Source organism: Herpailurus yagouaroundi, unplaced genomic scaffold (assembly GCF_014898765.1).
Source record: "Herpailurus yagouaroundi ecotype Mexico unplaced genomic scaffold, PumYag 196, whole genome shotgun sequence".
NCBI classification, from domain to species: Eukaryota; Metazoa; Chordata; class Mammalia; order Carnivora; family Felidae; genus Herpailurus; species Herpailurus yagouaroundi.
Window position 1 is genome coordinate 904,893 of NW_024412427.1, and position 23,314 is coordinate 928,206.

The 23,314-nt window shown below is 52.1% G+C and overlaps 1 long non-coding RNA gene across 1 annotated transcript; it reads left to right on the forward strand.

Annotated features, from left to right (window-relative positions):
- The first annotated feature begins 1,451 nt into the window (after nucleotides 1-1,451).
- On the forward strand, nucleotides 1,452-23,254 carry LOC121012079 (uncharacterized). The gene is made up of 4 exons (XR_005781930.1): nucleotides 1,452-1,462; nucleotides 5,230-5,239; nucleotides 9,048-9,057; nucleotides 23,161-23,254. It is a non-coding gene; the product is annotated as an uncharacterized LOC121012079 (long non-coding RNA).
- Nucleotides 23,255-23,314: the final 60 nt, after the last annotated feature.

Sequence of the window (23,314 nt, forward strand, 5' to 3'; positions counted from 1 at the left end):
GTCACCTCCTCTAGGAAGCCTTCCCCGACTGCCTAAGGGTCTCTGTACGGTGCGGTCATGGAGACCCATCGTTCCCTGCTCTGTGCCGACCTGTATTTTACAAATGTTGCCGCAACGACTAGTCGCTACTTTTGCAATCTGAAAGAGCGAACGAATAGCAATTTTTCAAAGTGAAATGCAAAGGATTCCTGGCACCGAGGTCTTCCTCTTCCTCGTTCAGCACCTTGCTCTTCACCCCCACCGTGGAAGTCAAAAAGCAGAATGTCTGGGCTGGCGAGCTCCTGGCTGCGGGGAGGCAACGGGTGAGCAGGGGACCTTCCTTCTCCAGGGACCCAGAGGCACCCCTTGTGGTCCCTCACGTCCCATCCCTCACCAAGCCCCAGGGATCTTCCTCCAAGGCACACCCTAAATCTGATCACCTCTCTGTCCACTGCTCCCACCTGGCCTGGGCCAAGGTCACGTTTTGTCGGAGGACTGCACCGGCCCCCCAGTTTTCTCCTGCAGCTCCCTCGCCCCAAGAGAGTGTGATGAGCACATCCCCACTGCAGCTGCCCACAGGCTGGCCGTTCACACTCTCCCCCCCCTTCTCTGGCCTCCAGCCGGGTGCCTCCTGCCCGGCCTATTTCTTCTTCAAACATGCCAGGCGTGTTCCTGGTGAAAGCGATGAAGTTTTGGGGTGGGGTGGTCCAGAGCCAACAGCCAAGGAAGAATTCTTAAAGACATCTTTGGTCCAAAAAGGTGATGTAATTAAAGCATGGAGACAGGACCCATGGGTCGGAAGGCTGCACTGGGGTGGTGATGGGTAACTGATTATATACCCTCGGGTTGGGAGGGGTTAGGGATAGAGGAAGTCTCGAAGGTATTTGGGAAGCCAGGCTTCCAGGACCTTGAGGGGCTGGCTATGTTAGAAAACGCCTTTTATTACCGTTTGGTAAAACCTCACTCGTGAGACCCTTCAGATGTCTATCAGGGCGCCAGAAGCTTCGCGTATGATTGCCTGCGTATATCTTGGAGGAGTTGAGATAAAAAAAGTTTCCAAAGGAATTTTTATATGTTAGAGTAGACTTACAGGTTCCTGGGCGGGGGGTCAGCATAATGTTAAGCCAAGATTCCCTTTTGCCCCCAGCAAAGTGTCATCATGGAGGCAGCTGAGGTCCTAGGGGGAGATCCCTGTGCCGGTTTCCAGGACTTGTCAATGGGCCGTAGGCAGTAAGGGAATTTAATTTTTCATTTGCCTTGGTTTCCCACATCACCGTGGCAAACATAAACCCCTTTCCTTTGTTCTTGGGGAGCCAGGAGTGTCCGAGGAATATCTCACATATCTCACGGAATGGGGGGGGGGGGGGGTCCTGTAAGCCTGTACCTTGCCCGCAACTGCCCCACTGCTCCCTCATCAAAAGCACCCACCGGCAGCTCCTTCTTCCCCAGGCTGACTCCTTGTCATCATCCAGGTCCTTCAGGCGTCCCCTCCTCTGAAAGCCTCCCTGCGGCCACCACCCAGGAGCTCCCCTACACATCGCCCCGGGGTTTCCCTCCCATGGGTCGCCCCAGATCTGAAATGACCCTGGGTATTGTCTGTCTCCCCAGCTTCTTAAGGTCCCCGCCCACGGAGTCTGGTACACGTGGCTGCAGACACCCCCGCTCCACGGCCATCACTCAGCGGCTCCGGGTGATTTGAAGAGCCGGTTAGACGAAGCAAAAGTCTTTTGACAGGACCTTCTTGTGAAAACCCGGGCTACGAGATCACACGTCTGGGATGAGTGGAAAACCATTTCCTATGGTGGAAAACTAACAAAACAGAAAGCGTCAACACCTTTGCCTCGGAAAAAGACAGGGAGGAAACGCTCACTGTTTAAATTTTTAGCTGTCCGCGGAGGCGAAAACGTGGGCAATGTCGATTTCTTTGTTCTGCTTTTTTGTATTTTCCGCATTTTCTTTGAGGCACGCCTCTTTCCTCTCCAGCGAGAGGTGGATGGAAAGGCGGCGGAGGAACTCTCGCGCCCTCTGCTGCTCACTGTCTGGTACTGCAGGGGAGCTCCCCGGATCGGCCGCAAGAGGAGCTTGTGGGGGGTGAGAGGCTCCCCCATTCCCCTGGGAATCTTTCCAAAGCCCCCTGCCTTCATCCTCTGCGGAAAGCCCCCAGAACTCCACCACCAACGCCTCCCGGGCCCCTTATCCCCCCCCCCCCCGGCTCTGAATGAGCCCCTCCCTCCCAGCACCCTCACCTTCCACGCCCGCCCGTGAACTCTAACAGCAGGAGGCACAGGAGGACAGCAGGACCAGGCTTTCTGGGTTGAAATAGCCTTGCCCTTTCATGCCTGTGTGTCCCTGGACATGCACTTAGCTGTTGTGGACCCCGGTATCCTCGTCTCACACAACGGGATTGTGAGAAACCAGGGTTTTTGAGCCTCAGCACTACTGACATTCTAGGCCAGACACCTCCTCGTTGCGGGGGGCCGTCCCGTGCGCTGCAGGAAGGTTGGCGGCATCCCCGGCCTCACCCCTAGATGCCAGCAGCACCTGCCCCCTAGTCATGACAACCCAAAGGGTCTCCAGGTATAGCCAGTTGTCCCCTCGAGGGCACGGCCCCCCCCCCCCACCATGGCCCTCTGGGTTTCTATGATCGCACCCCCACACCTCGCCGCAGGTTCCTGCTGGTGGGATGTGCTCGGAAAGTCATAACATGGATTACTGGAGAATAATGCAGGGATTATTTGCTCAGATCAGGAAAGCAGGAGGGAGGAAGAAGCACAGAGAGAGACGGAAAGGAGGCCTACGACTCCCTTGCGCCTGCCTGCGTCCCCACCGCAGCCGGCTGCTGCCCCACGCGACGTTAGCTCACATTCCTGGCCCCCACACATGTCCCCCCGGCTCTGCCTGAACAGGCCCCAGGCCCCCTCCACGCTGGGCCTGTTGTGCTTGGCGTTGTCTGCGGGCCTCCTCTGCAGCTAGGAGAGGGGAGCGTTTTCAGTTAACCTAGAAAAACAATAGCAGGAAGGGGAGGGGTCGTTGTGAAAAGGCAAAGGTAGTGAAAAGACTTTGCAAACAGGTCCCCCTGGGGGTGGGTGAGGTGAGGGAGGCCAAGCAGCGGCCAAACTGGGAGGAACCGCGACAGACGACGGGGGGGGGGGGGGGATGGCATCGGTGGCCCCCTCAAAGGGACGGGGCCAGCCAGGAAAACAGACGCGCTCCCCTCCTCAGCCTGGGGACCTTCCAGCGTGGAGGCAAGGAAAACACAGTGGGACCCAAGGCTCCTGGGCTCCTCCTCGGCTGGAGCAGAGAGAGCCACAAGGTTGGCCCAGGATGTGCTTGCAGGTTTGGGGGTCCTGCGAGGCGTGGGGGGATTCTTACCTCCGGTTCCTGAGGAGGGGAGACCTTTCTATCCCCCAAGCCTGGAGCTCAGGCAGCCAGAGATCAGAACAGAGGAGGTGGGTGAGCCGGGGACCTTGTCCGGTGGAGCTGGGGACGCTGCCCCTGGGGAGGTGGCCCCTGATGTCAACAATGACCTTCAGGTCCTGAGTGCATTCAAGGGGAGGCCTGTGGCCAGTGCTTTCCAAACTTTGTCCCACTCGATCCCGAGAACCGCCCGGTGTGACAGCATCCGGTTCAGCCATTGGTTCATTCAGCAGATACGCCCTGAGCGCCTGCTTGGCCAGATACAACGGTGAGAGCATAACAGGTGTGGGGTTGCCGAGTGGCTGTGGGTCCCCCGCGGTGCCGGCAGGGATGGGAGATGTCACTCTGGACAACAGTCTTCGGTCTCTCCCAGGGTTAGACCCCACCTACCCTACGACCCGGCGATCCCGCTGCTGGGTGTTTAACCTAGAGACACGACCGCCCCGTGTTCATGCAAAAACCTGTCCGTGAACGCGTCGACAAGCTTATTTGCGATCACCCCAAACGGGAACCGGCCCAGATGCCCTCACCTGGGGGAGCGACGAAGAAGCCCGGGTACACCATAGCCCGAAGTTCAGCAACACGACAGGGATAGACCACCGAGGAAAGGAACAACACGGATGAGTCTCAAAAGCACGATGCCGAGTGGCAGCAGCCAGTTTCAAAAGGCCATTGACTGTACGACTCGTTCCTGTGACATTCTAGAATAGGCAAGACTTGAGGGGCAGAGGACAGATCGGTGACTTCCAGTGGGTGGGGTGGAAGGAGGGGTTGGCAAAGGGCAGATCTTTCTGGAGGTGATGCACGGCTCTGCAGCCTGATCGTGGTGGCGACTATACGACTCTATGTACGTATCAAAACTCGGAGGATTGTACCACAAAAGGAGCGGATTTTACTATATGTCCAGGTAAACAGGACAGCAGGTTCAGACCCTGCTGTCATAGAGACTGCCTTTTTTTTTTTTTAATTTTTTTTTCAACGTTTTTTATTTATTTTTGGGACAGAGAGAGACAGAGCATGAACGGGGGAGGGGCAGAGAGAGAGGGAGACACAGAATCGGAAACAGGCTCCAGGCTCCGAGCCATCAGCCCAGAGCCTGACGCGGGGCTCGAACTCACGGACCGCGAGATCGTGACCTGGCTGAAGTCAGACGCTTAACCGACTGCGCCACCCAGGCGCCCCAGAGACTGCCTTTTAATAGTCGGTTGAGCATCTGACTTTGGCTGAGGTCATGATCTTGCGGTCCGTGAGTTTGAGCCCTGCGTCGGGCTCTGTGCTGACAGCTCGGAGCCTGGAGCCTGCCTCTGATTCTGTGTCTCCCTCTCTCTCTGCCCCTCCCCCACTCCTGCTCTGTCTCTCTCCCTGTCAAAAATAAACAAAACATTAAAAAAAATAGTGACAGAGGGAAATAAACAAATAGGCACACAAATATGCACCTAATGGACCAGGATATGGAGCAGCCAGGGGTAATGTTGGGGGAGCAGAAGTTAGGGGGGGGGTCGGTTATTAGGTGAGCAATCAGGGCGGGCTTCACTGAGGAGGTGACCTTTGGGCAGAAGCCAGGAGGAAGTGAGGGAGGGAGCTAGGCGACTATCTGGAGAAGACTGTTCCAGGCAGAAGGCAGGAAGAAGAGCAAGAAGGCCAGTGTGGCTGGAACAGAGTACGTGTAGTGTAGGGTGAGCTGAGATCAGATCTCCAGGAGCCTTGAAGGCCGCTGCGGGATTTCAGCTCTTACTCTGACTGAGGGGGGGAGCCACGGGGGATCCTGAGCAGAGTAGGGACACGATGGTTCTTTGTTCTACCGAGATCTCTCCGGCTGTGTGTGACGCACAGAGTATCAGGAGTGATGATGGAGGCAGGGACCAGCGGGGAGGTGGCCACCACGGTCTCGGAGGGAACTGACGCGAGCCTGGACCGGGGCGACAGCAGTAGAGGGGGTGGGAAGTGGTCCGATTCTGGGGGCACCTTCAAAGCAGAACCAACAGATCTTTCCGACGGACTGGGGGTGAGGTGTGAGAGGACGGGAGCCCACAAAGCTGATTCAAGTACTTGGGGCTGAACTTCTGGAAGAACGGCGCTGCCACATACCGAGGTGGGGGCGGGGTCCTGTGGAGAAGCAGGTTTGAGGGGAAAGCTGGGAGTTCTTTTATCAGATGAGGAAGTCGTGCAAAGAGACCGACTCACTGGCCCGAGGTCACACGGCCAGCACGGGACTGGGGCGAGACTTGAAACGCATCTGCCTGACTCCTGAGCTTTACTCCGCCGGCAGGCGCCTCTTCCAGCCAAACACAGCTGAGGCAAGGGTGGCACAAAGTGAGGTTCTCTGAGCTCGTTAGAAATGCAAATTCTTGCATTCTGCCCAAGAAGGCATTGGGCATTGCCTCATTCTGTTCCTAAGGAGCTTTGTGTCATCAGATGCGCTTTCGGCTGTGAGTAACGTATCATCCCCAAGATGTTTGAGCTAGAAGTTTTCTAGAAAGCGTACCATATAACAAGAAGTCCTGAATCAGATGGTCCCAGGGTTGGTGAATTCAACAGCTCCATTATGTCAGACATGAGGCTATAGGCCTCTGCAATTCTCCTGGTCTTTTCCTCATGGTCACAAGATGGCTGCTGCAGCTCCGGATAGTCTGACAATGTCCGAAGACAGGACAGACAGAAGAGAATTTTCTCAAGTGCCTTCCTTTGTCTTATCACACAGGAAAATCTCTCCCAGAAGCCTCCAGGAGACATGCACTCACTTCTCATTGGCCAGAACCAAGGCATACGCCCAATAGTGAACCAATTGCCAGCAAAAGGGAATGATTTAGATCAATTTCAACTCACCTCCCCGGGGACTGGGGGTAAATCATCTCTGCACTGAGCACACTGCCATCTGCTCTGTGCTGGGACAAAGTGGGAAGGGCAGAAAGGGAGGACAGCTGTCGGGCCGAGAAGCAATCTGTCTGCCACAGGCATCGGCAAAGGATTTTTTTGGTGTTATCTTTAAATAAGGTTCTACCCAAGTCACAGGGAAGCGCTGCCAGAATTGAGTGGATGGCAGAAGAAATCAGAGAAAATCATTAACCTTGGGTCCCCTGTCAGACCACATCAATTACTATTTTTAAACGAACCCCACCCTCTCTGTCTCTACCTAGTACTATTGGGGTGTGTGTGTGTGTGTGTGTGTGTGTGTGTGAAAGGCCTCAGTTTTAAAATCTGACCCTGTAAAAGCCACTTCCCTTTTGGTGACTCTGTTTGGGGCATTTTTTTCTTTCTGTGCCTCTCTCTTCTCCTTTCCAGTGTTTCACTACCGAGAGTACTAGCTCAGGCCTCTCTCGATCTCTGAGAGCCCCTGCTTAATCGTCACAGCAGCCCAGCAAGGTGGGTTTTATTATCCCTCGCGTAGATGAGGATGCTAAGGTCCGGGGGTAGGAGGACCTCCCGACGGCAGCTCCCCCTTCATAGCTCTCCTCTCCATGTCCTGCGGACGATGGGCTGTCCCCCTGATTCCCAGCAGGGAACCACTCAGGAAAGGAGCCCTGGCATTTCATTAAGGCCGGCCCGCCGGACCAAAAAGGAGCCAAGAATCACTCTCGTCCTAGGAGGCTCCCAGGATTTTCTCCCCCACCCCTGCGCTCCCGGCATTCTAGCCTTCGGTGACTGCTGCTATGAAACCCTTCAGCAGATGCCTGGCGCGCCCTCGTGTGTCTCTGCGGTGTAATGACATGCAGCGTTTTCTTTTAAAAAACGGTGACGGTAATAATAAAGAATGGCTGATGCGCCAAGCAATGTAGTAAGACATTTAAACACCACCTCGGTTTTTAGATAAAGTTTTTCTTTGGGATAAGTTATATATGACTATGCTAAAAAGAAAAGAAGTCACACAGCACACAAAGGTAGGCCGTGAAAAGCGATCTTCCCTCTTCCCCCGTCTCCCGTGGTGAGAAAGATGCCTCTCGGTGTTGGGCAGTGCACACCCTGCCCAACCTTGTGATGCGGCCCTGATAGGAGTCTATGTGCAAATGTGTCTGCGGGGTAGATTCTTGGACACAGAATTGCATGTGCACGCGGTCCTCTCCAGGGGACAATCCGCACGGCTTGAGTCATAGCACTGGCATTGGTTGCTGAGGCAGACGTTTTCCTCATTATCTCCTTCGCTCGGTAAACTATGATCGAGCACCTCCTGGATGCGAGGCATTGTGTTAAGCCGCGTGAGAGACTCCAGGGTAAATCAGACTCACTGGACCTCAAAGGCATGATTTCACGGCTCCCTAGGAGGAAGAGGGACTGCTGCCCACCCTGCCTTGACACGTCTTGCCAACCTCCTGGGGGTGGTACAGCCTGGGCCCTGCTGCTCCAGGAGCTCGTTCCCGGGATATGATCCAATAAGCAAACAGGCTTTGGCTGGCAAACGTGGGCACCTCTCAGAGCAGTTGGTGCAGCCTGACGGGAAAACAAGGGCTTTGAGTCCCGGCTCCGACATCCCAGCGTGGTCTCCTGTCTTGGCCGAAGTCCGAATTTCCTTACCTATAACATCTGAATGATAACAGTTTGCTCGGGGTGTCGGGGAAACTGAGGTGCTTCAGAGATATTTGCTGACTGGATACACTGATGAAACTCTTGATGGGAGTTAAGCGAAGGAGATATTTCATTCCATTTATTTATTTTTAAGTTTATTTGTTTATTCTGAGCGAGAGAGCACGCGAGAGTGCAAGCGGGGAAGGGGCAGATAGAGAGAGAGAGAGAGAGAGAGAGGATCCAAAGCAGGCAGGCTGCGGGTCGTTAGCACAGAGCCTGATGTGGGGCTTGAACTCAGGAACAAACAGTGAGATCAGGACCTGAGCCGAAGTCAACAGCTTCCCCGACTGAGCCACCAAGGCGCCCCCATCAGGCATTTCAGACTCAGCATGTTTCCGATGAGATGTTTAATCATTTTTCCTCCTGGGGTGCGATTCTTCCTCTTTCTGTATCAGCCAGGTCCCCTGATTGCAAGTGAAAGAAAAGGAGAACACGAACTGGCTTAAATGAGCACAAAGAAATTCACTGGCTGACGCCTAAAATGCTCTTGACGTTCACTCTGCCGGCCGTCTTGGCCTCATTCTCGACCAGGCTCTCCTTGCTGGGAGCAAGGAGACAAGACCCGGCCCCGGGCCACAGCCCTCAGCCATCCAATAAGAAAGGCAGTCTCAGGAGACTTAAAAGTCATTTCCAGGGTGCAGTACCTTGGCTCTGATTGGCTTAGCCTTGGCCACGCCCCCGTTCTTGAGCCAATCGCTGTAGTCAGGGGGGTAGGGGTTGCCATGGCCTCATTGGCCAGGCAAGGGAGAGGGGTCCCCAGCGAGAACAGGAGGGTGAAAGGAAGTGGGCGGTGTCCCAGCCACCCGCGCTCCCTTCTGAGACTCCAGCCTTGGCCCGGTCTTTGGGCTCCGCCTTGTATGAGTGGTGTTGTCACAAAGGGACAAGAGAATGAGAAGAAGATGCGGCTGTTTTCCATACTGGAGTTGACACAGGCTGGAGATGACAGCTGTGAACAGACGTCGAAAGAAATGAAAGCCATGGGCTGTGAGAAGGGGACTCTTCCTGCCTTCAGTCTGGCGGAAACCCCAGAGGTCAGGAGTAACCCGATGGGTAACAGGTGCCCTCCCCTCCACCTGCGCAGGAATTGCAAGGGGGGGGGGGGTTGGAAATCGGCTTTGAGACCCTTAGCTCAGGGCCTACCTCGAGGAGGTTGGAGAAGCTGAAAGAGAGGACGGAGTTGGGGACACACTGCGGTGCACCTCCAGTCTCCTGAACTGCCAGACCCGGGCCTAGAAAAGTCTAGGAGACTGAGACTGTGGTCGCTCAGCCCCTGCAAGGTGATGGATTACCGCCAGTGGCAACCGGAAGTAGCTCCAGAGTGGGCCAAAGGGGTGAGTTTCTTCCACCCAGCGGTTCTGAGTCCCACGGAAGCAGCTGGGCTGGGGTCCCTTGGGATTCCCAGCGAGAGGCCTGCCTGGAAATGGGAAGGATTCCAGCGAAGGGAAGGCGCTGGACCCCAGGATGCCAAGGGTCTGCGGGCCAAATGGAAAGTGGCCAGCCAGAGGAGACACGTCCCCTGCCTTTAAGGAAGCTCATTCAGAGGTTCCCAGTGGGTGGAGCTCCCAGGAACCACACACACACACACACACACACACACCCCAATGACAGAAGGAATCCACTACAAACACCACGGAGCCCAGAAAACACGATGCCGCATCCTAACAGCGCCAGTCACGTGAGGCCTTCGTGTCCCTTAGCCTCCTCGCGGTCAGGTGGGGAGGAGAAGAAGTAAGAGTGGGGTAGGGGACAGGTGTCACACGAATGAAATTCAGAACTTGGATGTGAGGTGGCATGTTAATTGCTGGGTCTCGATGGCTGTTACACTTGGAAGTGACTAGAAGACGTGACTGTTCTCGTCATCACACTGCTATCTGTCATGACCTAGAAGTGAGCGGGAAAGTCACGGGAACTGCCCAGCGCATCATGTGCGTGGGCGGGCAGGGGTGGGGGGGGGGGGGGAAGGAGGGCTGCCGATGCACCTGCGACTGCCCCGAGGGCAAGCTCCAAGGTGCAGTGATGACGGGTGGTGGCAGCTCCTGTCTCCCCACCTTGTCCCAGGAATCGGGCTTCCAGTCGGCACAGAAGGGCCTGGGAGCCTGGAAATCTCAGGTGTGGACATGGGGGGCCCTTGTGATTGTCTTCAAAAATTAACCCACGGTGGAATCAGAGAAGTCAGACTGGCCATTGGTGCTAGGGTGTCAGAAAGCCGTAAGTGCTGTTCAGATCGGAGGATGTTGGCGAAGAGGGGAGCGTATTTGGAGCAAAACTGTTACATCTCCTGCCAAGAGCTACCTGGTCTGGTTTCCACCGTCGAGGACCTGGTGGGAACTTCGTTTGTGCCCAGCACTGTGCGGGTACATTTCAGGCGGAAGGCAGTGAACTCTGGCTTCCGAATGCAGTGTCACTGCAAATTCTCACCTCTTGAGTTGTCATCTGATTGAGAGACGGCCTCAGAGAGAGCTTTTTGGTTCATATCTCAGAAACCACCGCCCCAGCCTGTCAAACCCAGAGATTTAGGATGGCATCGGACCCCAAATCTGGAAAAACTTAGCAGCCTCACAGTGCCAAATCCAGAGGCGAAATATGCACACCAAGAAACCAGAAAAGCATGGAATGATGGGGAGAGAGGAGGAATATGAAAACACTCTGTTTCCACTGACAGAATCAGTCTTTGCCAGGAAAACTGGAATGTTGACTTGGTTCACACATAATTCAATTTTCTACACACTCAGAAGGAGAGAAAAAGCCAGATGCTGGGAGAAAGTGCTGATGCAGTTTTTGACATTGGCAAAGGCAATGTGTATATGAACTCAGCCTCGTGTGCAATACTCAACAATCTAAAATGGCAAGTGTCACAACGTTTTATACCCAGCGTGGTCTCAACGATGTGGAAATGTCCACCTATCCAGATGTCCGTCTTTGTTTCTAACTAGCTTGATTTATCACAGTAGACAAACGATTAGGTGAATATGTACCAAGGTGCTGGTAGCAGCTGGCAGGGCACGGGCAGTTGTTATCCTTGAGCTTTATATTTGTCAGTGTTTTTCAATTTTTCTAAAGTAAAAAAATGTATTTTTAAGTGACTTTTAAAACCTAATTGGTGCCTTCATTATGTGAACAAGGCGCATGTACCTGACTTCATGTATAAACCCTCTCCTAGGGAACAAGGTTCTAAACGAGCTACTCTCCTTTCGCATCTTTTCAATGCCCCTAGGCCCCACTGATTTGAAATAACTGCTGTTAGAATTTTTTGTTTCTTTTTTTTTTTTAGTTTCTTACCATTAAATATTTACACCCGGAATGAAAAGCCCAGAGAGCCTACGGCAAACCAAGGACTCAAGCCACATGTAATGGGAGGGGCTGCTACTCTGCGCCACCTGGTGGCTGGATTCCAGAATGCAGGCCCAGCGTGGCCAGATCTTTTTAAGAGAAACGGTTAAATATGAAATACCCCAAATTTCAACACTTGGCACCTAACTTGAAAATTTTTAGAAGCAGTGTCTGGGCCACCCTGCATACAACGGAGGGACATATTTTACAGCATTGAGGCCTCTGCTTTAAGGAACAAATGTAGAGCGCTGTGTCTTAAATTATCAACCCTAAACAACGGCCAGGGACCAGAGAGAGAAGGAATTTTGTTCACATACGTTCCCTCCACTGCCCCTTCTTCCTTTCGCCTCCCTGCTTTTAGCCATTATATTTATTGCTTCTTCTACCAGTGGCCTTTATTACTTTGTACATTTGCCTTCCGTTTAAAAAGTTTTTATCAACTTTTTTCAGCCTATACGATGGAAGAGTGCATCCTCTGTGGTGCAGTTCCCCTCTCTTATGGATCTGAAACATTCTACACACTTTCATCCATTCACTCATTTAGTCATTCATTCAACAAATATTCACGGAGCGTCTACTCAAGTGCCACGCACTCTTCTGGGCACGGAATCTCCCGTGGTAAGCGTCACAATTGGCCCGCCCTTGTGGAACTCACATTCTAGCAGGGGATATGGTTAATACACGAACAAGTAAGTGAGAATTCAGGCACGTGGCATGTCGGACAGTAAAGCAGGGAAGCAGGAACATCGAGTATCAGTGTGTGTGCACGTGTACGTGTGTGTGTGTGTGTGTGTGTGTGTGTGTGTATGAGTGCGTAGCCAGGGAAGGCGTTCTTGAGAAGGCGACTTTTGAATCTCAGACACGGGGAAGCAAGGGGGTGGGCCATACGAGTACCCGCCTCGTGTCTGTTCCCACCGAAAGGCACAGAGAGGGCCAAGGACGGGAGGCTGAGCGTGTGGGATGTGTTGAGGCAGCAGTGAAAGCTGGAGCTGACTGAGCCAAGAGGAGATTGGGAGACGCTGAGGTCAGAGAGGAAAAGGGGGGCACTCCATGGGGGGCCCTCGGAGTCATGATAAGTGCTTCTCTGAGTGACGGGGGGAGTCGTGGGCACGTCAGATGGGAAGCGTGCCATGAACCGAGTTTCAGAATTTCAGGTTTTGAACGGATCCTTCTGGCTGCTGTGTGGACAGTCGATGAGGAGGTCAGAACGGGAGCGGTTGCAAGACTATAGGTGAAAGACGGTGGTGGAGGTGATGGTGATGGAGGGGACAAGGCGAAAGGGCAGGCTCTGCAGGGCCTGAAGGATTTGCTGGCAGACGGGATGTAGGAGGGAAGAGTCGTCAGGGATGCCTCCAAGGTCCTGATGTGAACCATTTGAAGGATGAGGTTGCCTTTTATCTCTCTTCCTAATCTAATTGGCTTCGTCTGTCACCAGAGATAAGAGGTTAGATGGATGTGCACCAAGATGCTCTTACTGGCTCTACTTGAGTGGCAGGGTGTGGGTGGGTTTTCGTTTTCTCCATATTTTTCAGGATTTCCTTTTCTTATTTTCTTTTGAGAGATAGATCATGAATGGGGGAGAGGGGCAGAGGGAGAGGGAGGGAGAATCTCAAGCAGGCTCTACTGCCTGGCACAGAGCCCAACCCTGAGAGTGTGACCTGAGCCAAAATCAAGAGCTGGCCGCTTAATTCACTGAGCCACCCAAGTGCACCCAAGGACTTTCTATTTTTGAAAGCAACACCTGTATCATTATTTTATTTTAGGGCTTTTGGGCATGGCAAGGGTATACTCAGTGAGTGAGGTAAAAACACTGCCTACCTGTTTGGACTCTGTATTAGTCAGTACTTGCTGCATAACAAACAATCCCAGAAATCTTACTGTTTCTTTTTTGCTTTCAGATGTTTGAGTTGGCTGGCCCAGCCTTGCTTCAGGCTGCAGGTCAGGTTCAGGTCTGTAACAGGTTTCTCACTCTGCAATCCGGGCTAAATGTGCTGGAACAAGCCCATTATGGGAATTCCTGGAGGAGAGAGAGGAAACACCCAATACTTCTCAATCCCTAGGCTGGGAACTGACACCCTGTGGCTTCAGCCCACCTCCTATTGGCCAGAGCAAGTCACATGACCAAGCCCAACCTCCGTGAGGGTGAGGCGGAAAAGCACGCGATGCTGAGAGTGGGCAGGGAGTGAATGTTTGCTGAACAATAACCGACTCTACCACAGCTTCCCTTTGACCTTATGGTTTGTAGTGAGTTTTGAGTTTCTTTTAAATTTTTATTACACATTTTAATAGGGTTATTTTTGAAATGTCTGACAACGCAGAGAAGCATAATTAACCATACTAAAATTCCCTCTTATTCTACTGCCTAGGGAGACAAACATGATTAATATTGTGCTCAATCTCCACGCAGAGTAGAAAATTTGTGTGCACCGCAGGGGCTGTGGATTCAGACGATAGTGGCCATTTGACGTTAGGTTTCCTTTGGCTTTTGGAAAGTCAAGGAGACAAATGCCCACTTTGTAGTCATTTTAGGCAGATTTAAAACTGTGTTTCACCAGTGGTTCTGTAACTGGGTAGGTATCTATCCATCTAATCAATAAAGCACACAACACATGTTACTTACCTTCTACGTGTAAATTGGGGGCTTAAAAAAGCTCTCTGTTACTTTAGATATTAACACTGTATTGATCAGCTTAAAAATAGATGCCATATTTATAACTGCGTGAGTAGCAATGTGGCAGTGAGAGCTTTGGGGACCATATCTCAGTAACCACCAGTCCAGGGTGTCAAGTCAGGAGGGCTGGGATGGCTTTGTGCCCCGAGTCTGGAAGTTTGTACAAAGTGCCCAATCCAGTGGGAAACTCACATACACACAGCTTGTGGAAGGTATTGCCTTTATGTGCGCTATTGTTATGTGCAAAATTGTTAAAGATTCTCAAATGTTGTAACAAAGAGACTCACATGAATGTAACTTTTTGTACAATATTTCGGTGTGCCTCCCTTCGTAACACTAAATAAAATAATTCTTAAGAACTAAATTTGATTAAAGTTGTTTTGTTTAGAATGTGAAGTTTTCAACATAATAACCTACTTGGGAACGTTTCACTTCTTGTGAGGATCAATTAAAAGCAAAATGTCAGCTCTTCCACTTCAAAATTTCACGAGGGGGAAAACCTCCGCAACCACGTTCCAAACCATCCATGATAATTCTTTTGTATCCTGGACGGGACCCAGCATGTGACGGTCTGGAAACACTTTCAAAGCATCGCTCTGTGAAAGTCGTGTGTCTCGTGTCGAAATCCCAGCCTCCTCCTCCGCCGCTTGGAAAAGTATTTGTGCTGGAGAGCAACACGAACAGTTACGGAAACTGAGTCTGGCCCTCGGTCAGAGCGGGAGCTGGGGGTGCCCTTGGGTGTGGGGCAGGAAGCCCTGCCCACTTCCGAGGGGAAAATTTTGGAGGATCCCCACTCCGTGTGGGTGCCCAGACCTTCTCCCATCTGGCATTTCTGTTTGTCCAGCAAACCTCTGAGGTAGGGCCTTGTATCACCTCCATTTTACGGATGTGGAAACTGAGGCTCACGGAGGCAAAAATCACTTGCCCAAGGTCACAAAACTGGCAAGGAGCTGAGGCAGAACCCCAAACCCGGGTCTCCGGCCTCACACGTTGTACAGTTTCTGGCCCCCCCCTTCTTGACCGGGGCACCCCCATCCCTCCCACCCGCAACTCCTTTAGATCAGCTTTGTGCCAGGGAAGCCCGTGCTCCTTGATCAAATAATAACCAAGGCGGTAAACAAAACCTATGGTGAACCCCAGGGCAGGGTCACCCCCTGGGGATCACCTGCCTGTGCAGCAAACTGCCCGGTTCAGCAGTGATCCCCCCATCCGTGGGGGTGTTCAAGCAGAGCTAGACACACACACAGCAGGCATGTCGCAGGGAGAAGTGTGCTAAGTGGTAGCCAGCATCCAGTCCCTTTCTCACTCCAGGAGGACCTTGATTTTCCTTTGAGGTGTTCACCTCGTCCCCTCTCAGCCACGGGGTTTGCGGCCATTAACTCCTTGACGGGGTTGAGCAGCGTCCCCTCAAAATTCACGTCCACCCAGAACCTGTGAATGTGACTTGATCTGGAAAGAGGTCTTTGCTGGGGCACCTGGGCTCAAGCGGTTGAGTGTCTGACTCTCGATTTCAGCTCAGGTCATGATCCCGGGGTCTTGGGATCAAGCCCTGCGTTGGGCTTCATGCTGAGCGTGGAGCCTGCTTGGGATTCTCTCTTCTCTCTCTCTCTCTCTCAAAATAAAATAACCTTTAAAAAAAAGAGAGAGAGAGACAGAGAAGCAGGTCTTTACTGACATAAGGCAAGATGAGGTGCTGCATTTAGGTGGAGTCTCGACGCATTGAGAACGTCCTTCCTTCTGAGAAGAGGGAAATTTAAAACAGGGACATAGTGGGAGGGAGGCAGGGATGGGAAGGACGCAGCTACAAACCCAGGAACGCCAAGGTTCGGGGGCAACGAGCAGAAGCTGGAAGAGGCGAGGAAGGATTGTTCCCGAGACCCTTCGGGGGGAATTCGGTCCTGCTGACACTTGATTCCAGACTTCCGGCCTCCACAAATTTCTGTCGTTTGAAGCCACCCAGTTTGCGGTGCTTTATGAAGGCAGCCCTGGGACATTAATACAGCCCTCACCGCCACCTCCTGCTGATGCAAGCTGATTTGCAGCCCCCTTCTCCCTGCCCTCCAGGACTGGCTCAGAAATGGACGATTGACCCAATCGGAGCCAACCAGATGCTGGAAGGTGTTTGCTAACGTTCCCAGAGCACATGAACCTGGAAGGATGTAGCCAGAGTCGCTGCCGGAAGAAGAGCCTCTGGCCGAGCCCACCGGTGACCTTCCGAGCACAGATTCCCTTGTCACTCGCGCCTGGTCAGTTTCGGCTTCTGTGTAAGAGCTTTCCAGCCGCTGCAGGGAGTTAGCAAGCGTTGAATGGGGATGTGGCCCAAACAGCCCCAACGAACTGGCTTGTTATTTTCCCTTTTCTTGACCATCTCCTTTAAATTTTTTTGTAATGTTTATTTATTTTTGAGACAGAGAGAGACAGAGCATGAGCAGGGAGGGGCAGAGAGAGAGGGCGACACAGAATCGGAAACAGGCTCCAGGCTCCGAGCCATCCGCCCAGAGCCCGACGCGGGGCTCGAACTCACGGACCGCGAGATCGTGACCTGAGCCGAAGTCGGACGCTCAACCGACTGAGCCACCCAGGCGCCCCCTGACCATCTCTTTTAATGAGCCTAGAAATGAATTCTGGATTCTTCTGGCCATTCCCCAACGCTACTCCTAAAGAGGGCAAATAATTGACGAGGCAATGTCACAAACATGGATTCAAGACTTACCCACTAGTCCTAGCTCACCCTGGCCTCAGGAATAAGGGCTGGGGGGCGGAGATGGAGGGGATTCATTTGCTGGAGGGAACTGTAAGGGGCTCTCCTATGCAGAGACACTAAGACAGACACGTTTTGGAGGAAATCTCCCACCCGGCCTGCTAAGCCACAAAAATTTGTCACCAGACCCTCCTGTCACTGCCACTTCTGAGCTCCAGGGTTTGGCCATTTCTGTGGGATCCTGGGGGCAGCTGGTGGAGGGAGGAGGGCCAGGGGCCGTTCTCAAGGGACGGTCCCTGTGGCTCCAGGGACCAGAGGACACTGAGCTTGCAACTCCTCTCCCGTCCCCAGCCGATCCAATTTCAGGGACTCTTACTTGGACCAACCAACCAACCAACCAACCGATAGTGGTTTTATAAAATATGGTTCTGAAATGAAGTTTGGAAGGGAATCTTTCTTTCAAGCAAAGAAATCGCCATAACTCTGGCATGTCAAAAAAGCTGGCATTGACCACAAACACCCCCGACTCAGGAAAAGCAACAAGTTATCAATCGTGTTGCTATTATCTTCCCGATCCTTCTCTGTTCTCCTTCTTTTACTACATTGTTGAGACACACTCCTTTCTTATGACCATAATTTCATAAGACCGTTTTCTCTAGAGACAATAAAAAGATCATGAAATCTTTTCTGTAGCACGGTGGCTTGAAACTTGTCTTGTTCTTATTGAGGTTATAGAAAAATTCTTTGAGATTCACAACTTCCTGAGATGCCATGCTGGTGCCTTCCTCCACTGGGCTCGAGGTGCTCCCGGTCTGGGGCGAGTGCAGGGGAACTGGGGCCCCTTGACCTCCATGGGCGATGTTGTTCTTCTCTCCTCCGGCTCCACCGGACTCCCTCCAGCCCTGGTTCCATCTCCCTTCTGGCCTGGTCTGGGGGGACAGGCCATGGGTGGAGTGGCCATGAAGACCTTGACAAAGGGGCCCATTGGCCAGAACTTGGTCACATGACCCTTTCTCTTGTAAGGGAAGCTGGGAAATGTCATCTTAGGGGAATGGCCACGGATGCAGCTAAAACAGCGGGATTTCTGTTGCCAAAAGGAGCAAAGAGAGAGTGGATTTGGGGGAACATTAGTCTTGTCTGCCACAGGCCTTGCTCGGATATCGTCCTCATCACTTCGGCTCGCTCACAGTGACCTGTACTCAGTCACTTGGCCACATCGGGCTGCAAAGGAGTCTGGGGGCTGCAGTGTTGGGTCTGGGCAGCCATGTTTCTAGCTAAACATTGGGGCTCTAGTGCGAGGTGTAAAAGAGAGAACAGGTGTTGGGGGGCAGCATCTGTCCCATTTCTGACAACTTCTGCTCATCTAGTGAGGTGTACGGCCAGGTTAGCAGCTGACAGTGGGGGAGACAGAAGGGATGGGAGAGAGTTCAGTCAGGGGATCAGAAGAAGCCACTGAAGGAGTAGAGAAGCGTGCCTGGGCGCATTTGGGGGTTTGGGGCTGTTTTTTTGGTTTTGAGGGGTCTTTTTTACTTTATTGACAAATAATTGACTAATCGTTGTACCTATTTAAAGTGATGATTTTACATACATGTGATACAGCGTGATGATTTGACATACATACGTGTCGTGGAATAAAAACCAGGATCGAGGTAATTACACACCCATCACTCACAGAGTTAACACTTTTACGTATGTGTAGGGACAATGCCTAAGGTCTACTCTCGGAAACTTTATTTTTAAACACTTTTCAAAAATGTTTATTTGTTTGTTTTGCGAGAAAGCAGAGAGAATGAGCAGGGGAGGGGCAGAGAGAGAGGGAGAGAGAGAGCATCCCAAGCAGGCTCCACACTGTCAGGGCAGAGCCCGACGCGGGGCTCAAACTCAACAACCATGAGATCATGACCTGAGCCGAAACCAAGAGTGGGATGCGCCACCCAGGCGCCCCTGTGGGCAACTTTCAACTACGTGATACGGCGTTATTAGCTCTAGGCGCCAGGATGTAAACAGAGCCTCAGAACTTACTCCTCTCATAACTGAAAGTTTGTGCCCTTTGACCTCCATCTCCTTATTTCCGCCCAACTCCTGGCGATCACCATTCTACTCTCTGTTTCCGTGAAACGGGCCTTTATTTATTTATTTTTTTAAGATTCCACATATAAGTGACCCCATACAGTATTGGTCATTCTCCGTCCAGCTTACTGCGCTTTGCAGGGCGCACTCCAGATTTAGCTACCTTGTTGCAAATGGCAGGATTTCCTTGATTTTCATGACTGAATAAGATTCCCTTATGTATATGCATATACTGTATTTTCTTTATCCACTCATCCACTGAAGGACATTTAAGTTGTTTCCATATCTCGGCTATTGTGAGTGATGCTACCTTGTCTCTTGGACACAGAGATTGCATTTCCTTTGTGTGTACATCCAAGAGTAGGATTGGAGGAACCCATGATAGTTCTATTTTTAATACCTTGAGGAATTTCCAGACTGTTTCCAAGGTGGCTGTACCAATTCACATTCCCGCTAACAGTGCACGAGGGCTCCCTTTTCTCCACATCCTCGCCAACACCTGTTAGCTCTTGCCTTTCTTATCACAGCCATCCTAACCGGTATGAGGTGCCATCCCATTGTGGTTCCGACTAGCATTTCCCTGATGAGGTTGGGCACCTTTTCATATACTATTGGCGGTTCGTATGTCTTTGGAAGAAGGTGTATTCAGGTCCTTTGTCTATTTTTAAATCGGATTATTTGCTCATTGGTTTCTAGGAGCTCTTTACGTATTTTGGAGGCTAGCCCTTTTTCAGGTTTATGGTTTGCAAATAGTCCCTCCCATTTTGTCAACTGCCTTTTAAATGTATCGACTGCCATGCAGAGGGAGTATTTGGAGGGGGAGTGTGAGGTCTGAGTTCAGGAATTTCAAGCGCAACCTCTTTGTCGCGTTGTAGGACTTCTACGTCATTCTCTGCCCACATACGAGCAGAGAGAGGATAGGATTCGAACGGCGGGGTCTGCAAAAGGGCGTGTGCGGGGATTGATTATAAGGTTGGGATGTGGGATCTGGGTTGGACGAGACAGACAGTGAAGGCTGAACTTTTCCGTGGATGCTGAAAAAGCAGGCATGTCGAGGTCAAAGTTCCCAGTGAGGTCCGAGAACTGTTGCCTTGGGGAGCATTAGAATATTAGCAGAAATGTTAGGATAGGGTGGTCAGGAAGTGGGGCATTTGAAAGAAAACATTGAAAGTATGCGTACTGTTGGGGCGCCTGGGTAGATCAGTCGGTTAAGTGTTCGACTCCTGAAATCAGCTCAGGTCGCGATCTCGAGGTTGCGAGACTGAGCCCTGCGCCAGGCTCTGCTCTGAGCAAAGCCTGCTTTGGATTCTCTCTCTCTGCCCTTCCCCCATTCATTCTCTCTCTCTCTCTCTCTCTCTCTCTCTCTTTAAATAAACTAAAAAATATAATAAAGCACGTTTATTGTTGAATGTGTTTTTGATAGAAGAGGTCGACATGGGACCACAGAGACTACCAGCCAGGAGGCCAGCCTGGCGAGGGGTCATCCAAGCGGATGTGGGGTCACGGGGAGGCCGGCAGGAGCCTAGGGAGGAGAGACTCAGCCATCTGCCTCTTAAGCCTCAGCTCTCTGACCCGCAAGACAGGCATGGAAGCTCTCCACCCCTCAACCCTGGTGTGACGATCTCAGGTGCGGCAACTGTTTGGTTTCGCATCTTGTCTCTTCTCTTCCTCCTCGCCTCTCCCTCTGGATGGCCAGCCCTTCGAGAGCAGCCGGGAGATAATGGCAGCGTCTACACAGCCTTCTCCTCTAACCGGAGGAACCCGCGGCCCTCCTTCCTCGGAGGACCGCGGAGACCTCGCTCTAAACCGGGTCCACAGTGACACTGAGAACGCTGCTCTCCGGGACAGCGTGAGGTAGGAACAACAAAGGCCACCTGTCTCTGTCCTGATGTCACGAGTCCCTGACCGTCGGCACCTACCTGTGGTATCACCCGTGGCATGTGCAACGCTCCTAGGCTCACAAACGCCACGTAAATATGCGGCGTCCTCCTTGATGCCCCTCCAATATGGGAAGCTCAGACTTACCTCAGGGCCTTTGCACATGCTGGCCCATCTGCCTGGGATGCTTTCCCCCCTCCAGATCTTTCCATGGCTCACTCTAGTCCTTTACGCAAGTCCCTGCTCGGATGCCACCACCGCAAAGAGGCTGTCTCTGATTCTCCCAGCTAAAGCTGCATGCGAGCACCCCCGTCCCCCCCTTACCTCAGCACTCCTCACTACCTGACACACACCTGTCTCTCCATCCAGCCATCCAGCCATCCATCTACTTTTCCTTCCTCCCCGTCTTTCCTTCCCTTCACTACTGTGCCCCAGGGTCTGGAACAGCACCCGGCACACGGTAGAATTCAGTAAATTTGCATTCGATTGGAGAAATAAATTAATATAGTTTCTTTTTATTTTTTTTATTGTTTTTTAATGTTTTATTTATTTTGGGGGGGGCAGAGCATGAGCAGGGGAGGGGCAGACAGAGAGGGAGACACAGAGTCTGAAGCAGGCTCCAGGCTCTGAGCCGTCAGCCCAGAGCCCGACGCAGGGCTCGAACTCATGAACTGCAAGATCGTGACCTGAGCTGAAGTCGGATGCTTAACTGACTGAGCCACTCAGGTACCCCAGTATAGTTTCTTTTTAAAATACATTTAAGCTGAAAAGCAAATCACTTTAAAAAAAAAAAAAAGTATTAGGTGAGTAATCTACATAATGCCATCTGGCAAACAACAGGGAGGTACCTCGTGATGGGCCCACGTACGAAAAGGCTGTGCCTGAGACTGGGGTTTGGGAAATGCTTCCCTGAAGCTATTCTGAGATTATCTGGGAGAAAGATCTTTGACCAGTCCCCGCGTCTTTTCTAGTTGGTGCTAAAGACCCCTGATTGCCTAGTAGGTACCGCACATTCTTCGATTTCTTTGGTGTCCTCCCCGCCATTACGAACGGCCACCTGGTTCTCACCCTCTCTAGCCTCGTCACCCAGGGCCAGACGCTCCTGGGGGCTGCTGGGACTCGACCATTTCTGAGCACCTACCGCGGGCCCAGCTCTGAACTGACGTATATCATCTCTAAATAGTAGGTAGTATCCTCCCCATTACACAGATGAACAATTAGCAAGTTACACACCTAATTGTGCCCGTACAACATGTCTGGGATACGAACCATTCTTCCCTCCGTGACGCTTTCCTCCACGTTCAAGAACACTCCCTCCAACTTACTCAAGTCATGCTGCTTTGGCTACTCGATTTGCTTGGCATTGACTTCCAAAACCGTGACCCTTTACAGAGATTACGCTGGGAGCCCCAAGAATCCAGACGCAAGGGGGCCTCAGAGGGAAAGGCCTCGAGAGCCGAGGCACGCACAGAAGGCCGTGAGTTAGCCACAGGCATGTTTTGTCCAGCTTAAACCCTATTTTTCACGTAAGCATCAATTGTCACTATTAACAAATCGGGAAATTTGGCACCCAAGTCTGAGTTGCTGGATTTTCTTGAAAAGCCAGATGGCCGGGCCACGACAGGCCCACAGTCCTCCACGGCAGCCACCAGCTGGAACCGGATGTCAGGCGTCCCCTTTGGAGACAGCCTGTGTTTGCCTGGTTCCGAGGACAACACCCCTCCCTACTAAAACTCACCACAACCGGTTCTGCTCATTTACAGTCCCTGTCCCTCCACTGAGTTTATGACCCTGACCAAAAAGCAGGGAGTCCGGTCTACGACTGGAAAAGCATTCTCTATGCTGATAGGAAAGGGGAATTGAGAGAGGCTTGAAGAGAGATTTGGATCTGAACGGCCCTCCAGGACAACAGATGCGTGCGGGTGCACATTTTAACTGGGCTAAAGGATGTGTTCGTTGCACAGAAGTCACAAATAATCACACCCGGTTGTAAATATTCTTTATTACAAACTCCATACCCCGCCAGTTAATTCCCACCCAAGGGTTTTGCAGGTGGTTTGCCAAATTCTTGTATCCAAAGCCAACGATCACTGCCCTGCAGCCACGACTTGACGAGATCACACTAGGAATAAACGCCCGGCGACAGAGGAGCCCCCTCCTCCCCACAGCCCTGAAGAACGAACGAGTGTAGTTTCGACATGAAACGCGGGCTGAAATTTTTGTTTACGAGGGCAAAGCAATGAAAATGCGGGTCAGATCGTGTTTGTTGTGTGGGGTAACAGCCTTCGAATACGGGAAGAACATTCCCTGAATTTGTCGTGCCACTCACGTGTCAGCCACAGACGCGACAGACGCGCTCGCAACGTGCATTGCTAACATTGTATCCATCACGCCCTTAAGCCTGGGACACCAAGGAAGCGGTAAGTCAAGCCCCCACTGGCAGCGCTCCCCCAACCCCCCCCCCCCCCGGGCCAAGACCCCCCCCACGGGGGCGTTTTTTTGTGCCCCCGGGCCCCCCGGCAACCACCGGGGGGGGGGGGGGGGGGGGAGGGAGGATGTCCCCGTGTCTCTTGTAAGATACGCAAGGAACCTCCAGGGCAGAGCGAGAGGTAGCAAGATAAGGAAGTGATGGGTTTTTAGCATGTATTACTTTTGTTGTTAATAGAATTTATTGAAGTGTGAGCTTAAATAATTTAATTTCTCTAAAT